The following is a 27,262-nucleotide window of genomic DNA, read 5'->3' as shown; positions in this document are numbered from 1 at the left end:
TCTGTTGGCTACCTAAATTACCTCATTTTTAAAGTATCAGTGAGATTAACTGTCGCTTACCACAGGTAGATGTCTGATGCTTTGTTGATTGGCACTGGAAAGCCGTGTATTTTTTATGTTTTTGCTGCTCTCCTCAAAATCTGTTAACACTGGTTCTACAGCGAGGGGGAAGTTCAGCAAACCTTAGAGTATATACAAGGTATTTTATTGGCATAGATTGCTATTTCTTGCCAATACTGCAACTTTCATTTTTCAATGATTATAAATTAACCAGTTTAATAGTTATGTTCATTGTGCTGTGGGTTTTCTTTATTGTCCTTTGTGTTTGCAGTGGGTTTCTGAATCTCTTGTCATTCAAAGAAACGGTCCATTTTACCAATTAGAGAATTTATGCAGTCAAATTGTGTGAGGAAGAATCACAAAAAATATATGTATGTGTGTTTGTAGATAGATAGATAGATAGATAGATAGATAGATAGATAGATAGATAGATTATGAGTTATTGAAGTGAAAACTTTAGTTTAAGTGTGATAATGTTAGTACTACATGTTAAATTATTACTAAGATTGAGCACAATCTTTTGCTTCTGCTTTTGTGTTTTAAGAGACAAAATTGTTTAATTTGAATAATTTTTGCCCCTTGCCCCTGAGAATTTCCAGTGCTGATTTTATAGCATAGGTTTCTAGCTGATTGAATTGGGAAGAATGTATTTTTAAGTTTAAGTTTTCACTTTCTCATACCTTCATATTTGATTGCTTTATTTAGAATGGCATCTTTATATAAGGCACTACACAGATGAAATGGTTACTCCTGCTGCCGCATGGATACCTCATACTGGGTTAAAATTCAACTGTAGCTCACAGTCTCTAAGGAGTTTGCATGTTTTCCTTTTATCTGCATGGGGTTTTAATTGAGCCAATTTAAAGTTTGCCTCAGGTTTGTCAATGAAAAGGCCCTGCGACAGATTTTACACTATGCATTTTTCATTTCTTTTCTGTGCCTGTGCTGTGCTGGGATAAAAACAAGCCTCCACAATCCTAAACTGGAATAAGCAGTTTTGAGAGTATTATGTTGTTATGATATATAGCATTTAGGAACCTCAGTATGACTTCATATAAGTAAGGTGTAATTTTTCACATAATAAGTGATTCTGCCTCTTTGCAGGGTTATATTTCTTTATGAAACATACTGTATTAGATGAAAGTAAACCTTGGGCCGTATAAAGATTTCTAACCTCACATATTTAAGCTGGTAGAACTCAGTGACCAAATACAGAAAACACCTCATTTTTTTTTTTTTTTATTAATATTCTGTTCCTCCCAGTGTTAGCTAGGTGCAGCCTCACACCTGTGAAGTGTATCTGGAAACAGTCCTGTTATTTGAGAACATTTCTTAGCTAAATAACTTTGACATCTGATAAACAATGCTAGTTAAATCTGTGTGACTTGTTTTTAAAATCTAACCCCGTGTCTCTCTTTCTCTGTCTCACTCTTAAACTGAACCTAGAGTCTGTATTTTAACATAACAACATAACATTTTAAAACCAACTACTGTAATTTTAAAACCAACTTATTCAGATTCAAGGGGAACTGGACTAAATTCCAGAAGCATCAGACACAAGGCAGCAACTGGCTCTGGTAGGATATCTGTGTTCCTCAGGACCCAAAAAAATTTGAAGTAGTGTGTTAATCTAATAGGCACATCTTTGGGGATATGGAAGAAAAACCAGAAATGCCAGGCAAATGTGGGGAGAATATGCAAATTCCACATTGACAATGATCAGACATTGTGAATTTGTAGGAAGTTGGTAACCACTGTGCTGTATAATATGTATTTTGGTTTTTTTTTAAACATGGACAAATTATGTAAATTTTACAATATTTTGTTGATTGATATTTAAAGATTTAAATTCCTTTTCTGTTTTCAAAAAGTGGATGTACATCATTAAATTATATTTGGTGTAAATTAACTATTGCCGTGCATAGGATATGTATTATGAGGCATAGCAGTGCTTGAGCATTGCAAATAAACCTTTATGTTTTAAATATAACAGTTATAAATTAGTATTAATAGCCTCCTCCCCCACACTATGCGACTCTTCAATTCCACCCGGGGGAGTAAATGCTAACATTATTCAAAGTTATTGTCTGCTTTTACATGCATTTTTATTACTCTTTAATTTAATATTGTTTTTTGGATAAGTATACTGCTGCTGGATTATGTGAATTTCCCCTTGGGATTAATAAAGTAGCTATCTATCTATCTATCTATCTATCTATCTATCTATCTATCTATCTATCTATCTATCTATCTATCTATCTATCTATCTATCTATCTATCTACTGTATCTGTAAGATTTGGTCTTGTGGAGAGTTGTGAATCTGGGTAATTGTTTTGAACCTTTGAGTACAGTGTTTAATTTTCCTCCAAAATGCCTATGTACTACTGGTACCAGAAAGATCTTCTTGAGAATCCCCACCACTTTAAAGAAGCACAATTTCATTAATTTACAATTACATTTGACAATAGGGATGTTCTGTTGCATACAAAATATATCCCAAGGAGCAGAATGTTAGCTCTTACATTGTATGAGTCCTTTAACCTTTTTTCTGGGTTACCAGAACCCATTACAGTTCCAGCTGTTTGTTGTGCCAGTTTCCCCCATACAGTATACAACCAGTTTGGTATTTTACCAATTCTGTGCTACTCTGTATCACAGTGCACCTTTAATTGATTAATCCACTTCTATATTTCTTATACTACTTACTAACATCACACACGTTTCATGTAAAGGGAATTTTTTTTGTTAGTTAAGTTAAAAATTCAAAAGTCGTATTTTCTCAAAATGTTAACCGTTAATCCATTTCAGCCCTGTCCATTGTAGAGCACATTAATGCACTAGAATCACCAAACAACCTTACCTAAGGGAAGCAGAGTGCAAACTCAGGCTAGGATTTTAATCACATTCTGGAGCTATGAGGCTAACTACTGAAACCCATAAACATAACATGTTTTAATCTCATCTTAATGATGTCTAGGATAGACTGAACACATCTTTTATTTACTAAACATTCTTTTAAATAAAAATTTAACAGACAGTGATCTAAAAAACTGTATAGTGGGACACATAAATATTTTAGGTGTGCTGCTTACAGTATCTTGAGTGTAGTTTCTGCATTAAATGAATCTAAGTGAAAGTAATCAATCTGTGTTTTTTCTCATAAGCTGAAATGTATTTACTAGAAATTTAGGCTAATCACGTAATTAAAAGCTGACTGAAACCCAATGCCAATGTAACTTTTCCAGTTTTCTAAACTGCATTTACAAAAAAAATCCTATCCTCTTTAATTTTGTAGCATACAGTCCAATACAGTATTTTTCAAACGTGTTATTATCTCATCAATATATCTCTTCTTATTGAGAAATTAACATTTTCATTGAAAGTTTCAAAGACTGAAGAATGCTATGTATTTTTTTTCTAATTGATACTTGACTGCACTATGTGTGTTTGCCATGCTGAGCACTGTTTATCTTCTTTCTTACAGGGTTATGGTCTACTGTCTTAGACTTTCTGGATTTCTTGAAGGTATGCCTAAAACTTCATCCTGCAACTGCAACATTTGCAATTTACCCAGAATTCCTAATTATGATTGCTTGCAGGACTAATGTATCATAACTTGTTATTACTTGTGTGAACTAAAAAAAAAACAATGAAAATGATTTTTGTCTGTTTTATTATAGTATTAATGACACTATTCCAAACTCAGATATAAGATATGAATTAAATACTCCAAATTTAAACTAGTATTTTAATACACGTTTCATTAGGAGCAAAATTCCAAATGACTGAGCTCAAACTGGTTTGGTACTTTTTGTACACATTATTTGTTTTGTGCAAATACTATACCATTTTTAAGTCTGAATCTGCTGTTCAGCCTGTATATGAACGTTTTGACATTTGCACAGATAGATAGGAGCTGTTGTTTATTGTGATGCATGTTGCAGTGTCTGAGGATGTTTTCAAAAGTGTTTGGGTCTAAAAGAAACATACAGTATGCAAAGAATGTATTTAAACTTTATTTTTCAATTTTGACTGAACACAGAATTTTAGTTTATTTAAAGGCTCAGGGATATTGTTTAAAGTAATTACCTGAACAAGCCTAAACAAACTAGCTTTGGATCTACACAGCAAATAACATTGGTTTACATAGCCGGAAGTAGTCCTTTGACTTCTTTCCTGACATATTGGTGATTTGCTGGTTATGTCTGAACTACAGCACCTATAGAAAATATTTTCCTGCTGCCTCAGTGGGTTTTCTAGACACCCACTAATTGCAAAAGGATAGCACTGGCTTCATTAATTGTTGGCAATTAAGAGCACATCTATTTAATTTGTAAGATAAGAAATTTAAGCCTTATTAAGCAATAATGAAATCTCAGTGATGTATCCAGTGACCCCTAATGGGGTAGAATAATACATGGAGAATAGATTATTTCCCTCTTTCACTGCCTCTGTGACACCAGCTGATGTCTGCTTAGTGTTTGTCCTCACTTCCCTCTATAACTTTATCTGATTTATATTTTATAAATAATTGATCAATTCAATTATGAAAACAGTAACAGTAATCTATTAAAACATTTCATGTTATTCATAACCACCCACAAAAATGAAAATCTTCAGCAAATTAAAGAAATTGGTGATTGCATTTCTAGGATCTACATAAATTCCATTTTATAAACTTATCTCAATAAAGTTTAATTTAGAGTTTTGAGAAACTGTTCATTGGTGTTTTAAATAAGTGTGTTTGCATTTATTTATTTGCTGAGTCTTTGGCATTCCCATTTTTCTTCATTAGAAATAAAGTACAATACTTTTAAATTTAGCCTTTATTATACATACACTTGGCCTGCATCTAGTGCCACCAATGTAATACATTTGCATTCTCATCTGATATTATTTTTTTCATATAGAAAGAGAGCATTTTTTATCTTGCAAAAGAAACCAAGTGTATCTCATTGAAGCTGAAATTAAGCTGAAAATTGCTTTCAAATTCAGTAGCTTTAATCAAACATTATATTTTGAATTTTTGAAATGTTACTGCTGTCAGGTTCCCTGCATGTGGTAGTTTTACGATCACCTGCAAAATTCTGTAGAATAATATTTATGCATAATTTGAGGAACATTTTGCAGCATATGGTGTAGTTATAGATTTAATTTTTTTTTAACCGCCTTGAGCACACTATCTGGAAATGCTTCATTTAAAGCTGTGGCAGCTAAAGAAAGCGTCAGCAACTAATAGGAACAAAAGGTGGTTGAGTTCAATTTACATGATACAAATTCAGTAAATTATTCCTGCGAACACTTAATGTACATAGTTGTAGTTAATGGGAGTTTTGCATTTTTTCCCTAAAGACATGTGTGTTATGTTATTTTTCAATTTTAAACTGGCCCCATGCACTGTAAGGTTGATTTGTGCCTCTTCCATGCCTGCTTCCTATCTTGTACCTAATGCTTTTAGGAAAGTCTGGGGGTCACCTACAACAATAAATTTAATTAAGCAGGTTAGTTAATGCTGTGTTTTATATTAACTATTTTCTAAGCCTTGCTTGCATTTTGATAAAATTTAGTTTGTTAGCCTTATCTCTGCAGTTTGCTGATATTCTCTTGACCTTCTCAGAATTTGACTTCTGGTACGCACTGGAGTGACTTGCACCTGAGGATGAAAATTAGCATCTCCAAACCTTCGGTCATGATTGTTTATATGAAAACAATGTTTTTCTGTCTGCAATTTATGGGGGATTGATTTTCTCCAAGTGCAGCAGTTGGGGCACCCTATGGTCTTGCTCAAGTGAGGATATATATACTTTTTTGTCACTGATTCCATTTTTTTGTGCATTGTACTTCGCTGATGGTAAAGTTGGAAAAGAGCTCTTGACCAACCATTTTCTTTACTGTCCACAACTTTGCATTTAGTCACACACTCTGTGGTAACTAAAAGAATGTGACTATGCTTCCTGTGAGTTTACTGGCTTTTGAGTTCAGTACTGCTAGTTAAGGTATTTTGGTATTCAGTGAGTTGACCATCTGGGCACTGGGCACAGGGCACTGGACATGCATGGAACACAATGGTAGATTAGTATTTGTAACTTGAAAATTCAGCAAATGTACCTGGTACACAATCTTGCAAAGGACAGAATGGGCTGGTCTAGTCTTTATGTCACTGCAACTTTCAAAAGGACAAGATGATGGGAAGAGATGTGTTTGGAGAAATTGAATATTTTGTATTAGATAGCAGACATGGCTTTAGTAGTATATCACACTAGCCAACCTGCGGCGTATGCCGCATAATCAGGCTGGATTTTTAATGATTTTTAAGCACAGGAAGAAAATTAACGTTTGAAAAATCGGTAATGTAATAATTCAGCAAGAAAAGCAACATTGTAACAATGCACGGAACGAACCAACACACAATCGTCCGTGACTGAAAACTGGCGAAACTCCATCACGCATTCTCCTGCCAGACGGAGGGATGGGGGTGCACGGCACTCAGTCGCGGAGTGTGGAACAGGAGGAGAGGAGAAGGATGTCCATTCAGCTCCCTCCGTCATGCTAGTCTGCTGATTTCTCATTCAGTATGCACTGCCCGCTCATGTGCATACCTCCAACTCATCACTTGAGTCGTTGTCGCCTTTACACAGTACAGATGCACCTGTGACTCACGTAGACGTTTCATTGCTCTGTGCGGTTTTGGCTACTTTTCTATATATAATCCACCAAGACCAATCCACGGTAGTAGCGAGGTGGCAGGGGGGTGTGTACAAAGGTCAAGGACGTAACCAGTGGGAGCGTATGAGTCGCACTTAGTGGGAATTCCATGGTTTGCAGCCCGAATGGGGTTCAACGGTTTACCCTCGCCTCCCTGTGCCGGGTAGACACACGGTGAATCTCATGCATAATTATTTATTGAATGCTAAACACTGCTGGAAAGACACGGTTGTCTAAAACGGGTTGGTGTGAGAATACAACAGTAAGTGAATGAAAAGATGGAACTCTGGAGAGAGCAAAATACAACACAATAGTGAACCTGCGGCATAACAAACGCTGCATAATTATTTATTGATGGTTGAACACTTCTGGAAAGACACAGTTGTCTAAAAAGGGACGGTTTGAGGATACAACAGAAAGTGAATGAAAAGATGGAACTCTGGAGAGCAACATATAATTGTGTGTGAGTGAAGAAGACGCATGTCTATGACAGACGAATATAAATGACGCCGTTCTTTCTGTGTCGTCGCGTCTGAGTTGGTGGGTGTGGCTCTGCGAGTTGTCGTCGTATCCAGTGGTCTTGGAGAATGGTCCCTTCCGGAGTGTTTTCCATGGGTTTCTTGCCTTTCCATGGGTGTCTTGCCTTAGTGAATTATATATATAGACTAGCAAAATCGCCTGCGCTTCGCAGTGGAGAAGTAGTGTGTTAAAGAAGTAATGAAAAAGAAAAGGAAACATTCTAATAATAACATAATAACGTAACATGATTGACAATGTAATTGTTTTGTCATCGTCATGAGTGTTGCTGGTATATATATATATAGCCGGCACTTCCGCCACGCTGGGGCGTGGCCAAGGGAGGAATGCCAGGAACACCTGGTGCTCATCCAGGACTTGTATAAAAGGGGCCGTCTCCATTCATTCAGGGCTAGAGTCGGGAGGTGGAAGGACGAAGCTCAGGAGAGCTGTGGAGGCGGCCCGAAGAAAAGGCATTGTGAGGCCAGGACTGAGTGTTTTGGGGTTTGTGCACAACTGGGTCTTAGTGACCATTATTTGGGTCTGTGTGACCATTGAACTTATTGTTGTAAATATTTTAAATAAACGTGTTTGTGGGTGACATGAACGTGTCTGCCTGTCTGTGTCCGGGTCAACTTCCACAACATATATACATATACATATATATATATATATACATATAATATATATATACATATACATATATATATATACACATGTACATACATATATACATATATATATATATATACATATATACGCTTATATATACACACATATACATATATATACACTAGCAAAATACCCGCGCTTCGCAGCGGAGTAGTGTGTTAAAGAAGTTATGAAAAAAAAAAAGAAAACATTTTAAAAATAACGTAACATGATTGTCAATGTAATTGTTTTGTCACTGTTATGAGTGTTGCTGTCATATATATATATCTATACTAATTAAAGGCAAAGCACTCACTCACTCACTCACTCACTCATCACTAATTCTCCAACTTCCCATGTAGGTAGAAGGCATGAAATTTGGCAGGCTTATTCCTTACAGATTACTTACAAAAGTTAAGCAGGTTTCATTTTGAAATTCTACACGTAACGGTCATAATGGTCGACAATGTTCGCCATGTTGAACTTTCTTATTTATGGCCCCATCTTCACGAAATTTGCTAGGCGGCTTCCCTGCGCTAACCAAAACCAATGTAATGCACTTATTTCGGTGGTATGATGCCACTGTTGGCCGCCATATTGAACTTTTCAACGGTCTTTGTTACTTATGGGCCCATCTTCAAGAAATTTGGTACGCAGGTTCCCAACGCTAACTGAATCCTACTTACGTACATATATACGTCCATAGCCTGCAGCTCGGTCACGTTGTTGGCTGCCTGCCTATATAAGGCCGTCCGTCGGCCCAGTCTCTACATTCCCTTCCTTGCTTCGCCACGGGATTCACGTCTCCCTGCTGATAACTACAGCCTTTTTATTTAATCCACGGCTTCTCCGCTGATTTATTGTTCATTTATTACGATTTTAGTTATTGTGTAGGTATTTTAGACTTACTTTACATTGTTCAGGTACCCATTTCCTTTATCATTCCAACCGTACCCCCATTAACATGTCTATCGAGGTGATCACCATCGATCAAAGAACTGTCACTTATCGAGTGGTTTCCATGCCCGGAGATGGGACCTACCTTTTCCTTTCTCTTTGTTACATATCAGGCTCACTCTAGATATCTGGAAGTAACATTATGTCTTAACTATTGAATGACTGGGACAGGTTCAAGGTGTGGACTGATGACGGTACAGGAGATAATTATACTACACAGGAGCACTATAAGAGTGAAAGAATGAGAACTCGCTGGAGTCCCAAAGCTTTAGAAATGGCTTTATAACCTTTACCAGACTGATAGATCTCAATTACTTCTGTTCTCATTTGTTCCTGAATTTCTTTGGATCTTGGCATGATGTCTAGCTTTTGAGGTGCTTTTGCTCTACTTCTCTGTGTCAGGCAGCTCCTATTTAAGTGATTTCTTGATTGAAACAGGTGTGGCAGTAATCAGGCCTGGGGGTGGCTACGGAAATTGAACTCAGGTGTCATACACCACAGTTAGGTTATTTTTAACAAGGGGGCAATTACTTTTTCACACAGGGCCATGTAGTTTTGGGTTTTTTTTCTCCCTAAATAATAAAAACCATCATTTACAAACTGCATTTTGTGTTTACTTGTGTTATATTTGACTAATGGTTAAATGTGTTTGATGATCAGAAACATTTTGTGTGACAAACATGCAAAAGAATAAGAAATCAGGAAGAGGGCAAATAGTTTTTCACACCACTGTATATATATGTGTGTGTGTATATGTATATATATATGTTTATATGCGTGTGTGTGTATGTGTGTGTGTGTGTGTGTATATATATATATATATATATATATATATATATACAGTATATACACACAATATATATATATATATATATATATATATATATATATATGCCAGCAACACTCATGACAATGACAAAACAATTACATTGTCAATCATGTTACGTTATTATTAAAATGTTTCCTTTTCTTTTTCATTACTTCTTAAACACACTACTTCTCCGCTGCGAAGCACATACACATACATATATATATACACACACATATACAGTACAGGCCAAATGTTTGGACACACCTCCTCATTCAATGTGTTTTCTTTATTTTCATGACCATTTACAGCATTCCATCACTCTCCTTCTTGGTCAAATAGCCCTTACACAGCCTGGAGGTGTGTTTGGGGTCATTGTCCTGTTGAAAAATAAATGATCGTCCAACTAACCTGACTTCTGCACAACACAACTTCTGGGCCCAACCCCATTGATAAAGCAAGAAATTCCACTAAATAACCCTGATAAGGCACACCTGTGAAGTGAAAACCATTTCAGGTGACTACCTGTTGAAGCTCATCGAGAGAATGCCAAGAGTGTGCAAAGCAGTAATCAGAGCAAAGGGTGGCTATTTTGAAGAAACTAGAATATAAAACATGTTTTCAGTTATTTCACCTTTTTTTTGTTAAGTACATAAGTCCACATGTGTTCATTCATTTTTTTGATGCCTTCAGTGAGAATCTACCAATGTAAATGGTTATGAAAATAAAGAAAACACATTGAATAAGGAGGTGTGTACAAACTTTTGGCCTGTACTGTATATATATATATATACACACAGACACATATATATACAGATCTACATATATATACATATCTACATATATACACACATATATATATATACATATCCACATATATATATACACATACATAAATACATACTTACATACATATACTGTATATATATATCTACATATATATATATATCTACATATATATATATATATACTGTATATAGCAAAATCCCGCGCTTCGCAGCGACAAAGAACTGCTTTTAAATTTTTATTAAGAAGAAAGGAAAACCTTTTTAAACTGAGGGAAAATATACCAATAACTATCTGTTAACAATCTCTTTGTATACCACGTTGTCAGTTCAGCACTCCGGTTTTAATATGACCAAACTGTGCACTAAGCTATGCAACGTATAGTTTTGTCCAGGAGAAAAGCAATGTTGCCTCAAATCAATGGCAACCTTTTGTAGGGTCTGTCCCTGAGACTTATTAATTGTCATCGCGAAGCAGAGCCTTACTGGAAATTTGAGGCATTTGAATTGAAATGGGAGATCAGAGGGTATAACGGTGATGCAAGGAATACATTGAGTGTTGAGAAACTCTAGAGACAGCGTGTGTATTAACGTGGATTTTTCTCTGAGTATTTGGTGGCAGTGTGACAGAGTTGCTTCCGCAAGACCGCGTTAGCTGTGGAGCTCAGCTCGGAGCATATTCTGTTCCTACCTTGTCAATTGTGTAATGCATTTTTTGAACAGGTTTGATGCATGGAAATGATCACTTGTACTGCGTTCAGTCAGTTCACGTGAGCTGCTCTCTTGTGTGATGTTGCGATGTCCACGGTTTTATTTAATGTTAGCTAAGACCTGGCACTTAAAAGTTTCTCGCTACAGCAATTTTTACTCTGTTACAAAGTGATCCAAAGTCTCATTTATACCTCGTGTCTTCTCATTAAACTTGTATCTCGCGAATAAAGTATTCGACGAAGGCATGACAAACAGCAGTGGGAGCGTGTCCATAAACTTAATTTAAACTTACGGTTTACACCGTGCTTTGTTTCCGCAATAGCTGCACTTATGAATAAGCTTGTATGTGTTTTTCTTCAGCCCTCTTTGGGAGCTCTTCTTTCTTTTCTACGTACTGCGTTCACGTGATTACGTGGGAGGCGTGGGAAGGACCCAAGCAGACTTTTTGTTGAGATTTTTTAAGTGTAGTACAGTGATTTTTTATGATCTGTCAGTCTTTGGTAGCAAGTGCAATATTTTCAAGGCAGCAAGGGGTGCCAAAAAGTTAAAAAATGTAATCAAAATAGCCCAGTTCTGTTCTTGGGTTTAATCTGGACACTTTTTAGGTAGAGATTATAGGAGATTGGTATCCAAACAAAGTCTTCCACACCCTCTTTAACATGCCTGTTGGAATGAAAAGCACATCCAGGTATAGCCTGATATTGCCACAGTGTGACAGGGAGAAGCACAGTAAGTCATTCTCACAAGACTTTACAACTTATCCACTATATATAAAGCCATATTGCAACATTAGCTGTTTTGAGACTATATGCAAAACAGCTATGTGTTTATAGCTTGCATTTTTTTAATTGCTGTACAATATATTAAACAGTTTGTGAAAATTGCTAACTACAGCGGTGCAATATATATTTATGTTGTGCAATGTGCCTATAATGTGTAGTACATTTTCATGTGTACTGTGCTTTCTGTTTCCTTCTTTATTTATTCTGTATTGTGTGTAACTCATGTTTGCTTGAGGTGTACCATGTTGTGCTGATTGTTGGTTCTTCTTCTTCTTATTATTATTATTATTATTAAAAATGAAAGAATTTCAGCTTCATCACAATGTGTTACAGATAGTCCCATGTCTGATTTTGTTTTCAACTAACCACATGCCATCGTATGCTTCTACTTCTTCTAAGTATGTAAAATGAATTTCTCTGTGTCCTTTTATTTTCATGCATAGCATGATTTATTCTTCTTGTAACTTGAGGATATCAAAACTGCTGCTTGATGAATGGCACAGGTGCACGTGTGCATTATTTTCCTTATTCTAATATTACGTGCATGTTACTGCTTTTTGATTCACCAGGTGCATACACTTTTTTTTTTTAATTTGCCAGTTTCTTTGTGTTTTACTGCCTTTTCACTATGGCAGGTGCACATGATTCATATTTTGCTTTTTTTGTTAATTCTATAGTAACCTGACTGAATGTACTCAATTTCTGTGTCAAAGTATTCAATAAAATTCTAATAACATAATGCCAAAGTGCCTTGCAAAATTGAGTCAAGATTAATATTTGCCTAAAAAAGAAAATAGGAGAAAGTATATGGTGCATTTATCTACCACTTAACTTCTGGCACCTCAGGTTGCCAAACTGAGATTATTGCTGCCTTCACTTAGTCTCAAGCCATTATGACACCCTTCCTTTATTTTTAGACAGCCTTTTGGAATCAATGAATGTGCAGTTGTGGATGAGAGTTCTCACTTGTGGATGAGAGTTTTCTCTTGTCTAGTGAAAAAATACAGTAAGAATATGTAATACAGAAGAATATTGTAAAAATGGCCACTGTAAAATAATATCAAAGTAGATGAAAGACTGAAAGCCTAAAGAAGAAGATACAGATATTTCTTAAAGCTTCATTTATAGTTCAAACAGTGGCCATCTGGTTCCTTGGCATGTGCTTTAAAGAATCTTTAATACATAAGGCACATGTAAAGTGATTTGAAATATTACTCATCGCAAAAAATGCTACATTATATATAGCACACCTTTCACAGTACCCCTTATAGGGCAAACAATTTCTAGACAAGAAACTATACCACAATAAAGGTGATACCAGACAAAATAAGACTTTGACTCACTTTCTCATCTTTTGTTTTTCACTAGGCCAGACTTCCATTCCGGGGTAACTGTCCTATCTACATACACCTCATTTAAAATAAAAAGAAGTGGAAGTTTTGTACCATAACCTTCTTTGGGAAATTGGTTACCAGGTTGAGAGGTTCCTTTGAGATTTATGTGGTCACCATGTAACAGTTGATTGTGATGGCCCTTTAAATCATTGCACAAAGCAAATATCTGTGTAACAGCTGCATTTCCACTATGAAACACGCAAACACACACATGCATGCAAATGTCTTTACTTCATATTGATTGATGTTTGGGTCTCAGTTTTCACACTTTGACAACAACATGTAAATTGAACAATTTCTTTTTCTTCAGTTTTATTCTTGAATACAAGCACACTTGTTTTTTATGCCTTTTATGAAAGTGTTTATTTGATATTTGGAATCCAGTCTTCACACATTACACACTTCACATCAACATTTTGTCGTTATTACTATAACATATGAAAGGGCATCCTACATTTACACAGATCGTTATTGAAATATATATATTTCAAATAACGATATATTATTTTCCTGTACAATTCCAGACACCTCACTCCCAGATAAACAGACATCAGCTGTGAGAATTTTGTGCCTGACTTCAGCTGTCTCAGTGGGTGAAGGGATAGCAGGCTAGTGCTGATTGACACATTTACAAACAAACGTGGTGATGAGTAGGTGCAAATAAAATCAAGGTGGCCTGGCAATATGAATATTTTTGCAGGGTTCAGTGATTCTAATGATAAGGAGGTAAGATACTAGAAGTTTAGACAGGTGCTGGGCTTTGCATTTTAATTGAAGCATTCATGGCCTAAAATTAATTGTTAATATTTAGAAAAATAAAAAAGTGTAAATTTTACAATGAAAAAAGACAGTTAGAAACCTAGTACTTTGTTCATTAAGGAAGTGACAACTAGGGAATCCCGGTAAACGGGAGCCCGGGATTCCTGGACATTTTTCATTCCCGAAACTGCTGTAATTCCCGGGAAACCAGGAACGGCCAAGTTCGCATATATAGCGTGTAAAAGTGTAAAAATCAATCAAGAAATAACAGAGTTATAGTTGAAAACTGAAGACTTCATTGACGTCTGTCAGACAACAGCTTTGAACAGCAACTTGAAATTGCAATGCGTCAGTCTGTTGCATCCGCATTATCTGTGCCAAGAAACTTGCCATCACAGAATGATGACAAGAAACTGGATGCATCAGTAACAGCTGAAATGGTGGTGTTTCACAGCAACGGCAAGAGCGGCCATTGTTTAGAACAAGTTGTATCTGTATCTGATGACTGTGCTGCCTACTTCAGTGGAGGCAAAGCGTGCTTTCTCAGCAGCTGGCGTACTCTGCACAAAGCACTCTCTCGCCTTGACAACCACACGCTGGACAGGTTATGCTTTCTACGCTCTTATTACCATAACTAACTAGATCAGGGGTGCCCACAGTTTTTCGGCTTGCGAGCTAATTTTAAAATAACCAGGTCGAAATGATCTACCTACATTAAAAAGTGTATATATATATACAGTATATATATATATATATATATATATATATATATATATATATATATATATATATATATATATATATATATATATATATATATACATACACACACACACACTTGCATAACTGAATAACGATCGAAGCATTGGGCACCCCTGAACTAGATACATGTGCTTATATGATAGCATGAACTGCTTGTAGATAAGGTTAGTCTTTTATTGGTGTCAACATACTGCAGTAGTTTTATTAAAAATAGGGTCGGTCGTTCTAAAACCATTCACATGTGAGATGCCCGTGCACTGTGTCATCAATGACATGCGGGTTTCCCAAATTCCCAGGAATGGATAAACCCATCCGGGAATGGATTCCCTAGTGACAACATTAGCAGCTGTAATACTATATTTCTACTTTTTTTTCCATTTACCCTGAAGTTAAGTATGACCATATAACACTTTGTCAGATTCAGTGTAAGGCTGTCATAACATTAATACTTGTGTTAAATTGAATAAGAAACTTTCCATATTATTTGTAAATGATATTCATTTTTGCTATATATTCAAAAAGATTAAGCTTATGTTAAGTGCAGACATTTGTGTCTACAGCCCACTAGGGCTGAGTTAATGGTTGATGACATCGTCCTTCTCTGATTGGCTGAACATATTGTTGATGTATGCCAAACTGCAGCTGTTGCTTTTTTAACTTTTTTTTAATCTTGTGCACCTTACAAGAAAGCTGTCAGCCAGTCATATTCAAAGCAGGAGTTGCATGAGATTTCTGTGCTTAGCTAGTTTAACAGGAGTGCACTGTAGTTGAGGGAATGCAACCTGATCAGTGCATCACACACAATGTTTGCGTGGGAATATGTTTGTGGTGTTCGCAGACTCCAAGTGCCCATTGTTTCTCACTCTTTTAAGTAGTTCACTATCCTTAGAATGACTACTCATTGTGGCCACACAAGTTGGAATTATTTTATGACTTTAGCTTGTTTGCCCATTTTAATGGGTCCCCTAAAGCTACTCATTTATGTAATGGAATGTCAGGTCATACTGTGGGTGACTGATCCGCAGGCCAATGGAAATTGCTAGTGGCATTACAATATTTTTTAATCACCATCTGTTTTCCAAACCCACTTATCCTGGGCAGGGTTACAGGGCAATCAGAACCTACTGTTGTATTTCACATAACCTATGCAATGATATTTGGGTGCGGAACAAGGAAAGTGGCAGTGTGGTAGTGCTTGTTTGGTGTTGCAGGCAATGCTTGAAGTAGGCTAGTAACTGCAGTGCTCGAAGCTTTAAGAGGTCCTTACCTCCCTTTAAAATCATACACTTATATACACATGCTCTGACCTCCAAGGTGGAACCCATTGTCCAATTGTGTAAGTAATAACAAATTGAAAGGAGGAACATGATATTATTTAGACAGAATACTACTGTTAATTTGTTTCCACTTCAAGCAGTGTTTGCAGGCAAATAGGCATGTAACTGTACTGTGCACATACTACACAATAAATGTTAAATAAAAGTAGTGCCTTAAATATTTTTAGTAAGCTAGTGCCATTGTCCTTCTGCATTCTTATGGTACACTGGAAGCTTGCAATACCAATCAACAATCTGCTTAATGCTTTTATTGTCATATGTCAATTGCACACATGATAAGAAAAGGCAAAATTTGTCTACCTGATGTTTCCAGCATTGAAAATTGTCTCAACCTTTCATGTACTACAATTATTTTCCTGTGATACAATATCTATTTCTTTTAATTCTGTTGTGCATTCCTATATTAGTTTATGTGAACAAATACAGTGGTCTAGACATTGCCTTTAGTTTGAATATTTTTTCTAAACCCTGGTTTGTTGTGTGATTAGCAATAATGGCGTCTGTCTTTGCTAGTTATATATCAGTACCCCCCCACAGAAATACAAATAGATGACAAATTCATCCAGTGATTATTAATGAGCACCTTTTCTTGTCCAACTAGCAGTCCTTTATTCTGCCCGCTCTCATATGTGACTACATCTGAAATTGCCCTTTTTAATTTTCTATTAATTGCTCAGTTATTTGTAGCAGTGGTACAGAAAGAAGTCAGATAAGGAACTTTTTACAGTAATCTGCAGGCTTCTCTAATATTTCCATACCGCAGGTTCAGCACTTTACCCCTACTTTTGCTGCATATCACATGGGTAGAAAAGAGCTGAATAAGCAGAAGTTAAAGTCCTCAAGTATAATCTAGGGGATGTCAGAAGTGGCAATTTCTTATTTCTTAATACTTTGATTTAATGTTTGTGAAGCAGTAGGTGTATCTTCTGAGAGAGGTATGACATATATATAAAATACACATATAGTTTTATACTGTATAATGTTACATAAACCTACCTGAATTAAATAAGTGTATGACATGTATTCCTTTTCCTAAAGATATCATCCAGTTTATGGTCACAGACGTGCCCTTATTTATTTAGTTCTTTTATTGTTCATATTTTTACTTAAAATTTTGATAGAATCTGAAACATAATTTGGACTGAAAAGAGGTAACAAAGGTTTTAAATGAGTGTCTCATTTATGTATATAAAAAGTATTCTGCTTTGTGTTGTCTCTTTTTCAATTATTCATACACCTACTTTAGTGTCTACCGTAATTTCCTGTAGACCTGTCACTGTATCCTTACACACTTACAGTTAAACAAGGATATCCTTTCTGTTAATTTAAATCTACTTGGCTAATACAACATCATATTTATCTGCACTGCTAGTAAAGTAATTATTTTATGCCATACAAAAATTACTTTATCACTTCACTTAAAAAAAAATCATACATGAATTCTGGTTTCTGTGATAATTCCATATGTGGTAAATCAATTATTTATATGAATTATTTTTAAATTAAACATACTGTTAAGCTATAAAATCCACTGACTACCTTACTTTTACCATACTCCTCGTGGCATAGTACAGTATGAGAATTGATCACCGATGTTTCAACACACATGCCTTCTTTAAACCAAACATCATCATGACATCATTAATCATGACAGATTTAGAGTACACCAGATTTACCAGTATATTACTCTAAGAACTTGCCCAGTGGGGTACAAAACAATTATTAAAATATATGTCAGTAAAGATGGAACAGAACTATTTGAAGTTGGTAATTTTTACTAACAGGGGAAGAGTGATATTGTATTTGATAATCTGATGAAAATGTAAGCAAATTTGTGATAGTATGCTTTGTATACTATACAGTAGGTTATGCTACCATGATACCTGGATGCTGAAATCCCAAAATCATGTAGGCTTAGTTGTGAATCCAAAAAAATGCACTATAAGCCAGAAATTTAACAAAAGTACAATGTGCATATGTTAGTATACAGGAGCCAGTACTCGGCCACTGATAGAATCAGCAGCCTTAAAGACCCCTTTCAGACTGAGGCTCAAAGAACAATTGATCACCCCTCGTATACTGTATGTAAATATAATTCTCAAATGTCATCTTGTATATGTGCAAGATGCAAAATATAATACTGGAGCTGGTGAATTTACATTTAATTAAGTAAAGTTTAACAAGTGAGTAAAGTTACTAATATCTGAAAGACATTTGATTGCATTGAATGAACCATGCATTACAATAGAAAAAATTAAACAAATGAAATAAGTTACTAATATCTAAAAGACATTTGAATATACTGAATGAATCATGTCTTCTATGCTGGCAAATTTCTCTTTTGTAACAGTAAGCACAACCTGTTTACTGATCTAATCATTAACCTAGAATTCGTATAGCATTTCTTTAACGATGTTTAATAAGAGTATATTCCCCTTGGACTTTCTCATCACTGTTGCAGGCATCTTGTTTAACATTTTTTGTAGCGAGAAGTAACCTAAGTAGTCCCACACAAGTGGAAATTCCATCTCTCAAATTACGTTTGTGAAGACACTGAAAATAGTAGTCATTCAAATGCAGACTTTCTTGCTTCTTTGCACATTTGAGACACCTTTTTTCCAGCCAGCAATATTTGCTCTCCCACTGCCAAGAAGATGCAAAGTTTTAGTGCACTTTCTCACAGGGGAAATATAACTTAGATGTATATTGCATTACAGTTTTCAAGCTGTGCATTAGGAGGGTAATCAGAATCCCCAGGGACAAGATGAAATTTACTTGCTTTTTAATAGCAGGAAATAGTTATCTTGAAAAAGCAGGGGGAGGCCTTTTGTAAGTGTCTGCAATGAGAATGAAGTTTGTCAGTCTAGTGATAGTTCCACATTAATATACTTTATTACGAGCAAGTTTCTGGTTGCTTCTGTAGATCCAGATTAGACTGAGGTTTAGTAGCAGAGTCTGAGATCAGAAAATCTGCTGCAGATATTTAAAAGGTGCCAGATCTGTTGTCTTTTTTTCTGAGGTATACAAATTTCTATATGCTTTCTTTATCTTGGTTTAATCTTGTGCTAAATTATTCAAATAAATGTTTCATTTATGAATACACCTAAAGCCAGTCCTTGGAATAATTAGATACTTGGCACAATTTCAGAATGGTCCTTAGGGTCAATTACATTAATGAAAGTCACAATATACTGTATGTGGATATGGTGCAGTATATAAATGAGGTACTCAGCAGTATAGTTACATGGAGTAATTAACCAAAAAGAGGTCTGTAAGGGTTATTCTGGAATTGCTTGACAAGCATCCTTGAATTGTGAGAAATTAACTCTGAATATACTATGCTTTAAAATAAATAGAAAATTCCAGGCAGGTCTATCTTAATTGTCATGTCTGAAGAAATAATCATACTTTATAACAACAAAACTTATTAGTCTTCCATTTTTAATATATTTGTTTTTATATTTTTAACATCTGTTTCCTGTGTGTATGATTATTACTTAACTTTTGTTACTGAAACTCATTTCTGCAACTACAGCTTTACTATTTAATGGAAGAAAACTATGTAATAGTTGTTTTTTAAGTGCAATGCATTATTTTTATACTTGAGTAATTATTTCCACTTGAATAGGCCATCTAGCCCAAGACAGCTTCTTGATCATTGTACATCAAAATTTTAAATATTATTTAATTAAATCCATCCATTCATTATACTGTATAACCCTCTTATCCACCTGAAAGTCCCAGAGGGCCATATACTGACAACACTAGGGAAAAGTTGCAAACCAGCCCTGGATGGGCCATTACTTTATTGCAGGACAAACATGTACACAAAACTTAATTTAGATTCACCAATTAACCTAAAAATATGTCTTTAAGAAGTGAGAAGAAAACCAGATTAATCAGAGAAAACATCACATGGACATGTGGAGAGTGTATAAACTTCATTCAGACAATGGCCAGACTGTGATGTACATCTAAGACTGGAGCACCAAGGCAGCAGCACGATCCACTATTGCATAACATAATAAAATATCTGATATCTAATAAAACATTTGAATATTTCTAGATGAATCACTATCAACAAAGGGCACCTTTGTTCACAGATTTGCTGTGTACTGTATCGTATATTAATTGCTTGCAGTACAATCTAGTAGATCAAAAATAATGTGATTGTTATTTTTTACTTATTTATTTATTTTACTTTTTTATTATGGAGGATTTATTCTGTATACTGTGGAATCACTGAAATACATTTATCTTGATAATTTGCAGTACTAAATATAAAAATGTAAGTATTCAATCCAAATACAGAATACTTTATCCTTCTGTGGTATAATACAGTATAATTATATTAATATTCATTAAATTGATGACTTATGAATCTTATTGCATTCAAATATGTTGACAACAATTGATGCATTAGATTATGTTAGGTAGGCAGTTGTTAGCACTGCTAGGCTCACAGTTCTAGGTTACCGGTTTGAATTTGTCCAATGCTATTCTGGATTTAATATAAAAATTTTCATTATATGCAGTTCAAGAGTTTTTCCTGAACACTCTAGTTTTCCTTCAGTGTCCTAAAGACATGCATATTATATTAATTGGTGACTCTAAACTAGGTGAATGCTGGTAAGTGCATAACTGTGCACAGTGATGGACTCATGTCCTGTGAATGGTCAATTCCTGTCTTTTGTTTGGTGCTAAGCTGATAGGTTCCCTTTGACACTGATTTCTATTGTCAGTTTTAAAAAGTGAATAGACTGTATGTAAACTGAACTATAAACATTAAGAGTAAAAAGGTCAAGCTAAATAACATATTAAAGGAACACATTTACATATATTATTTTACCTTAATTGTCAATGCCTCAAAAATTAAAGCAACTTTTACTTATTTAAGGTAGCAATATTTAGACAGACTTTGCTTTCAGCTTGAAATGTTCCAATCTTCAGTAAAATCTGAGTTTAAAGTAACACGACTGCTGTTGTTCTCTTAATTAGCTTGATCTGAATTTAAATAATGTCAAGTACAGTATGTTTTGTGTGCATTGCAAGGTGAATGGCAAATTTTTTTGATTTTGACTTAAATTCTAAATAAAGGTTTTGGTTTTGACAGTTACACCTATTACACTATGAACACATAATTACACTCAATTACACTTATTTCTCTCAAAGGAAAATTTTTTTATGTAATTTTATTGACAATATCCATAGCATTGTAAACACTGCCCAGTTTGTTAATTAAACTGCTTATCTGTTTATCAGTAAAGCAAAGTAAGGATAAGCAGTATGCGATTGTGAAGTAAGTCATAATACCATGCTTCTCTAACACTGAATAAATTAGTATTTTTAATTATTTTACAATATCACTGCTTTTCCTTAACACATTAAATTCTGGAGGTACATTGATCAACTTTTTTTGATATACTATAATGTCAATTCTTGAGAGGAATGACATTTGCATGACCTTTTGGGGGGCAGAGAACTTTAAATAAGAAATGAAAAATAGTTATTTTGTGTGGAAAATTTGAGGAAGAAGTATATCAATCATAAGTACATTTAGGGACTCCTTAAAGAACATAATGCTCAACACCAAATTTTGTTATACATTGAAAAATTGGTAAATGGTGGTTAGTGTTTCCCTTTCATGCATACAGTGTCCTAGGTTTGAATTCTGTCCGTGTGGGGTGTTCAGATTCTCTCTAAGTCTGAATGTTTTGTGCTCAGATTTTCCTCTCATGTTTCAAAATGGTGTGTCATATGTTAATTAACTCAATGTGAGAAGGTTCTGTGATGGACTGCTATCTTGTTTAGGGGTAGTTTTTGACTTATCACTGATGGAGCCAGTGTAGGTTGTAGTCCCTTTCAATCCTGAATTGTATTGATTGAGTTTGAGAAAATTATGTTAAGTTCTAGAGCTTCTGTAACATGGTGCACTTATTTCTTTATTGTTCGTCTGCAATTTTGGTTCTACATTTTGTAATTTTTTCTTTAAAAAACTTAAGCCAGTCGCCTGACACTAACATTAATTCAATACATGCATTTTGTTACTCACATTGACCCCCTCCTTACTCATACATTCACCTTTACATTAAACCAGCATACAGTATAATTTGACTTAAAATGGTGAGTTTCACTTGCATGACAGAACATGACCTGAAGTATGAAATCATCAAAAACTGTTGAAAACATCTGTTCCATGTAAGGTAGTGTTTTTCATTTCAGTTGCAGTAAAGGTCTTAGTTTTGCCTCTCATTTTGAAAGATCTTCAGCATTGTAATATGTTTTCTGTAATTTATTTCATTCCATTTTTTTATTCCGTACATAAAATGAGCTCTTTTAATTATTGTTCTTCTATGCATTTTCAAAAGTGAGCCATGTGAGCAGAGAAGCATAGAAAATTCAAGAAAAATTTTTATTGAACCTTTAGAACAAATCATTGTGTCAACATGACTTATGGTGATCTTTGAAGAGTGAATCTTCAGTATTTGTTCTTTAGACATGGATTTATTAAAATTTTTAAATTACATAATCAATAAATGTAAGTGGCATAGTGACACAGTTGATTGTAATGCTGGATACATGTTATAGTCAAGTCCAGATAACTTCTGTATGTTGTTTTTATGTTCCTTTTATGTATAAGCTTTTTTCCACCTACATTCCAAGGGCAAGGCCACTAGGACGAATGGTGTCTCTATTTTATCCAGGTATGAGTGGGTGTGTGTAATAAGCTTGTCATCCATGACAACAACAGTAAAAAAGTACTGGACCAAGAAATGTAAAGAAGAGTAGTCATAGATAGGAAAATGGTCTCAACTGGAAGGACCAACTATTTGGCTTCAGTACAAAAATATTAAATCAAATGTGTTAATTTAAAAAGAAAGCCTGGTACATAAAGTTCATCTTCCTAATAAATTTCATAACCAACAGTTTGAATTATTTAAAAAAAAACTCTTACATAGTAGCTTTTTAATGATGTTACACACAATGACCTTAGTATACAGTAGTCACAGTTGACACGTGGAAGTAATGGATGCCGCTGCTGTAGATTAAAAGGCTGTGGGCAGGCAATCTTGCAGAAAGGACTGTTTTTTGTGATAAAATCTCAAACATAATGGTGACCTAATGACATTACATTTGTAATGACAAATAAATTATAAGAAAAGGCAAAGAATAATAAGCAAAATTAATAAAACACAAACAAATTTCCTAACAAAATCATGGCACATGACACAAAATAGCAATTAGCTCAGCTACTCATTCAATTATTGCCTTATTGCTATTTTTTTATTCATTTGTTATTTATTTGTATGTTTGTTCTTCAAATTAAAGGTGTTATAAGAAATACTAATGTAGTGGATTCAGGGAGAGGGAAGGTTGAAGATTCTGCTTAGGACCCTAGTTTGGTTAGGATTGGCACTGGATAGTACTGACATGCTGGTAGCTTTAAAAAATGCTTGTGCTTTCCATGGTATAATATACAACTTAACAGTTTTTCTAACATGCACAATGTAAAAGTGCAGAAAGCAGTTCAAAAGGCATTAAGTAGAGAACAATGAAATTATAATTTTAACTTGAACTAAATTAAATCATTGGATATGTCGCTAGTCTTATTGTACACTATTATCGTTAGTGCCCTTTGTCAAAACCTGATGCATTTAACTTATAATGACACTCGTAACGTTTGCATTGTACAAATTATTTTCCTGGCATGGTCAAAATTATAACCATAAAGATTTCAAGCATTGTATTAGCATGAACTTTACACAATAGAGTACATTCTCTCATCCTAATTAAGGCACCTGCTCAGCTGAATATTGCAAAGCAATACAGAATATGGTGTAGCGGCACAGAGTATTACTGAAACCTAGTGGTTTTCTGATCAGGAAATATACAGCACTCACTGCCTTAGGAAAGCAGAGCATAAAGACTTCACCCGTGCTGCACAGTTTCTTTTCTCTCTTCTGCCTTCTGTTAAATGATACCGCTGGCAGTCACACCAGCAGCTTCAGGGATAGCTTCTAGCCACATGTTATAAGGTTGTAGCATAACAAGCAGTGTTTATAAATATAGAATGCATATACATTTATATATGTCGAGTATATGTTGTTCATGTTTGTATACATAAGTTGCTTGCTCAACATGCGTTTTATTTATTTTTGTTGTATTGTATTTTTTATAACTGTTCTGAGAAGAAATGAAACTATGTATTTCATTGTATTATGAGCAAGTAACAATAAACCTGACTTGAATTAACTTAGATTTAAAGGATGTCTGAATTAAAAAACTTCAAGGGGGAACTGTTTTGTTTGATTCATCACAACTTTGAGCTACACATTAGGTCTCCGTCCATTTCTGTCCTTTAATAATGCTCAAACTCTGGTTCATTGTTTCATAATGTCTCGTATTCCAATCCATCCAATCCATTATCCAACCCGTTATATCCTAACTACAGGGTCATGGGGGTCTGCTGGAGCCAATCCCAGCCAACACAGGGTGCAAGGCAGGAAACAAACCCCGGGCAGGGCGCCAGCCCACTGCAGGGCACGCAGACACACCCCCACACACACACTAGGGACAATTTAGAATCGCCAATGCACCTAACCTGCATGTCTTTGGACTGTGGGAGGAAACTGGAGCACCTGGAGGAAACCCATGCAGACACGGGGAGAACATGCAAACTCCATGCAGGGAGGACCCAGGAAGCGAACCCGGGTATGTCTCGTATTGATTACTGTAATTAACTCTTCATTGGCCTCCTTGCAAAATCTATACAGAAGCTACAGTACATTCAGATACTTCAGTCTTCACCCACACAAAATGTTCTGCCCATATCTCCCCTGTTGTCTCCAAGCTTCACTGGTTACCGGTTCCATCAAGGAATAAATTCAAGATTCTGCTTCTCACCTTCAAAGCCCTACATTAGCTTGCTCCCCTCTACTTCACTGAGCTCCCACGCATCTCTGGGAGGCAAGTCCTTCAGTGTTATGGCCCCTCAACTCTGGAACTCTCTTCCTCAGTCTTTCTGAGATTGCTCCTTTTCTCCACTTTTAAATCTCAACTGAAAACTTTCCTCTTCTATGAACTTTTGTCTTCTGTGTAATTTTTTTTTTATCTGTATATAAAGCGACCTTGGGTTTGTGAAAGGCGCTCTATAAATGTAACTTATTATAACTTTGCCCAGGTGCATGTACTTGTATTTGTATCTGTATTTGATATGTTAAAAGTGGATATTGTTGTCACAGAGAAAGCAACAATGATTTATTGCCATAACTGAATTATTTTTACATATTTGATATAGAGGCTGCCATCTCAGACTTTCTTGTGGAACACTTACAAAAAGGCATGCAGGATAACCAATAGAAAAAATGGCCTCTAGTTAAATGAATAGCAAAGCTTTTTCTATGCACTTTCCTTTTATTTAAAGAATTATTTGAGGGAAAAATTAAATGACAATTTACTTCAATTGGTTATTATTTAATTTAATTTTTAAAAGGCACACATCTGTAAAGGCCACTCTTATTTGCAAAGTAATCCAAAATGTTTCTTTGTATATAGCTGAACAAAACATATATATATATATGTACTCTTCAATTAATACAAAATGTGAAGCAAAACTAATTTGCATTTTCTTTGAAGCCCCATTTCAATAAGATTCTTAAGAGCAAGCTGGGACCTCTGTGAAATAACTGTTGAACTGTAACATCCTGACATTAAATGAATATTAATTCACTTAAGCTTAAGAGTGTAAAAATGTATTAAGTAGTCATTAATAGGAATTTTCATGTTTGATCATATTTTTCAATTATTAAAAAGGTAAAAATCATTTTTTAAATAATTGCTTCATAGCCGCTGCATACAAACTTCGAAATGGGGTGTTTTCCTTTTGTAATTCTCTAAATGTAGCCTTAAAAACAATAAATAATTCTCAAATTTTGGTTTTCATGCGTGTAAATTGAACATTTTGTACTGTTCCATTTGGGCTGTTGACTCAGGAGAAAGTGGTCCTCTGCTTGCTTAAGAATGTCAGCTTTTCTATTACCATTATGAGAGCTCAATGGGTAAATTTGCAATTAGGAATTTTTGCCAGGAAATCAAAGCAGCTTTATGTAAGGTAAACAGTAAATTACCAAAACAAGGAAGAAGGAAGGAAGTATCATTCTATTTATACACATAAACATTTGGTAAAACTGTAGCTATCTTGTACACTTTATTGAAGAAACAATCACAGCAAAAAAAAAAACAAAAAAAAACACAGTCATTGGGTATAAAATGTTGCACAGTAAAGTTTGGTAATATTGTATTTAAGAAATGAGTTTGCCTAAATGGTTACTGAGAAAAGAACTGCATGATTAGAGAGAGAGAGAGAGGTTATTTGGTGAACATACAAAGCAGCAGCATTTAATATAACAGCTATGCTAATCATTAAAAGACATTTCTTGATTCAGGTGACTGGACTGGAAACATGGGTGTGCAAAACATTCCTATGTTTTTTCCTTTGTGTATGCTTCTGAGTGGTTGTTAATATTTTGTTTTTCTTTTTTATGTTCAGTGCATAATGGTGTTCCTATTCTTCTGCCAAAATTAAAACAGGCAGGAAGAATTTTTAAAGATTGACTGGAATATAGAAGACACAAAGCCATAGTGAAGAAACAAAGCACATTTTTAAAACTAGAAAGTCAAAATGATTGTGCACTAGAACCTAAATGCAATCCAAACTTAAAATCTTTATTGGAAAGCAAAAGCCTAAGCACTCAATTCTCTTGCAAATTATCACCCTTAGAAAATGTTTTGGAAATATCCACAATCTTGGACAAGGACTACAACACAAAACTGTTTTTTTTTTAACCGTTTCTTAGATGGTGTCATAATGATAAAAAATTACATGACTATTCCCCCTAGTGATGAGCTATTATGTCATGGCAACCATACCACAAAGTGGTCATCTACACAAAGAAAGAAAATAAAATAATTTCAAAACAAATTTGAAATTAATAAAGCTCATAAATAGAATAATTTATCATAACAGACCTCCCA

This window comes from Polypterus senegalus, chromosome 7 (genome assembly GCF_016835505.1).
Source record: "Polypterus senegalus isolate Bchr_013 chromosome 7, ASM1683550v1, whole genome shotgun sequence".
In the NCBI taxonomy this organism is placed as follows: domain Eukaryota; kingdom Metazoa; phylum Chordata; class Cladistia; order Polypteriformes; family Polypteridae; genus Polypterus; species Polypterus senegalus.
This window is presented reverse-complemented; position numbering follows the sequence as displayed.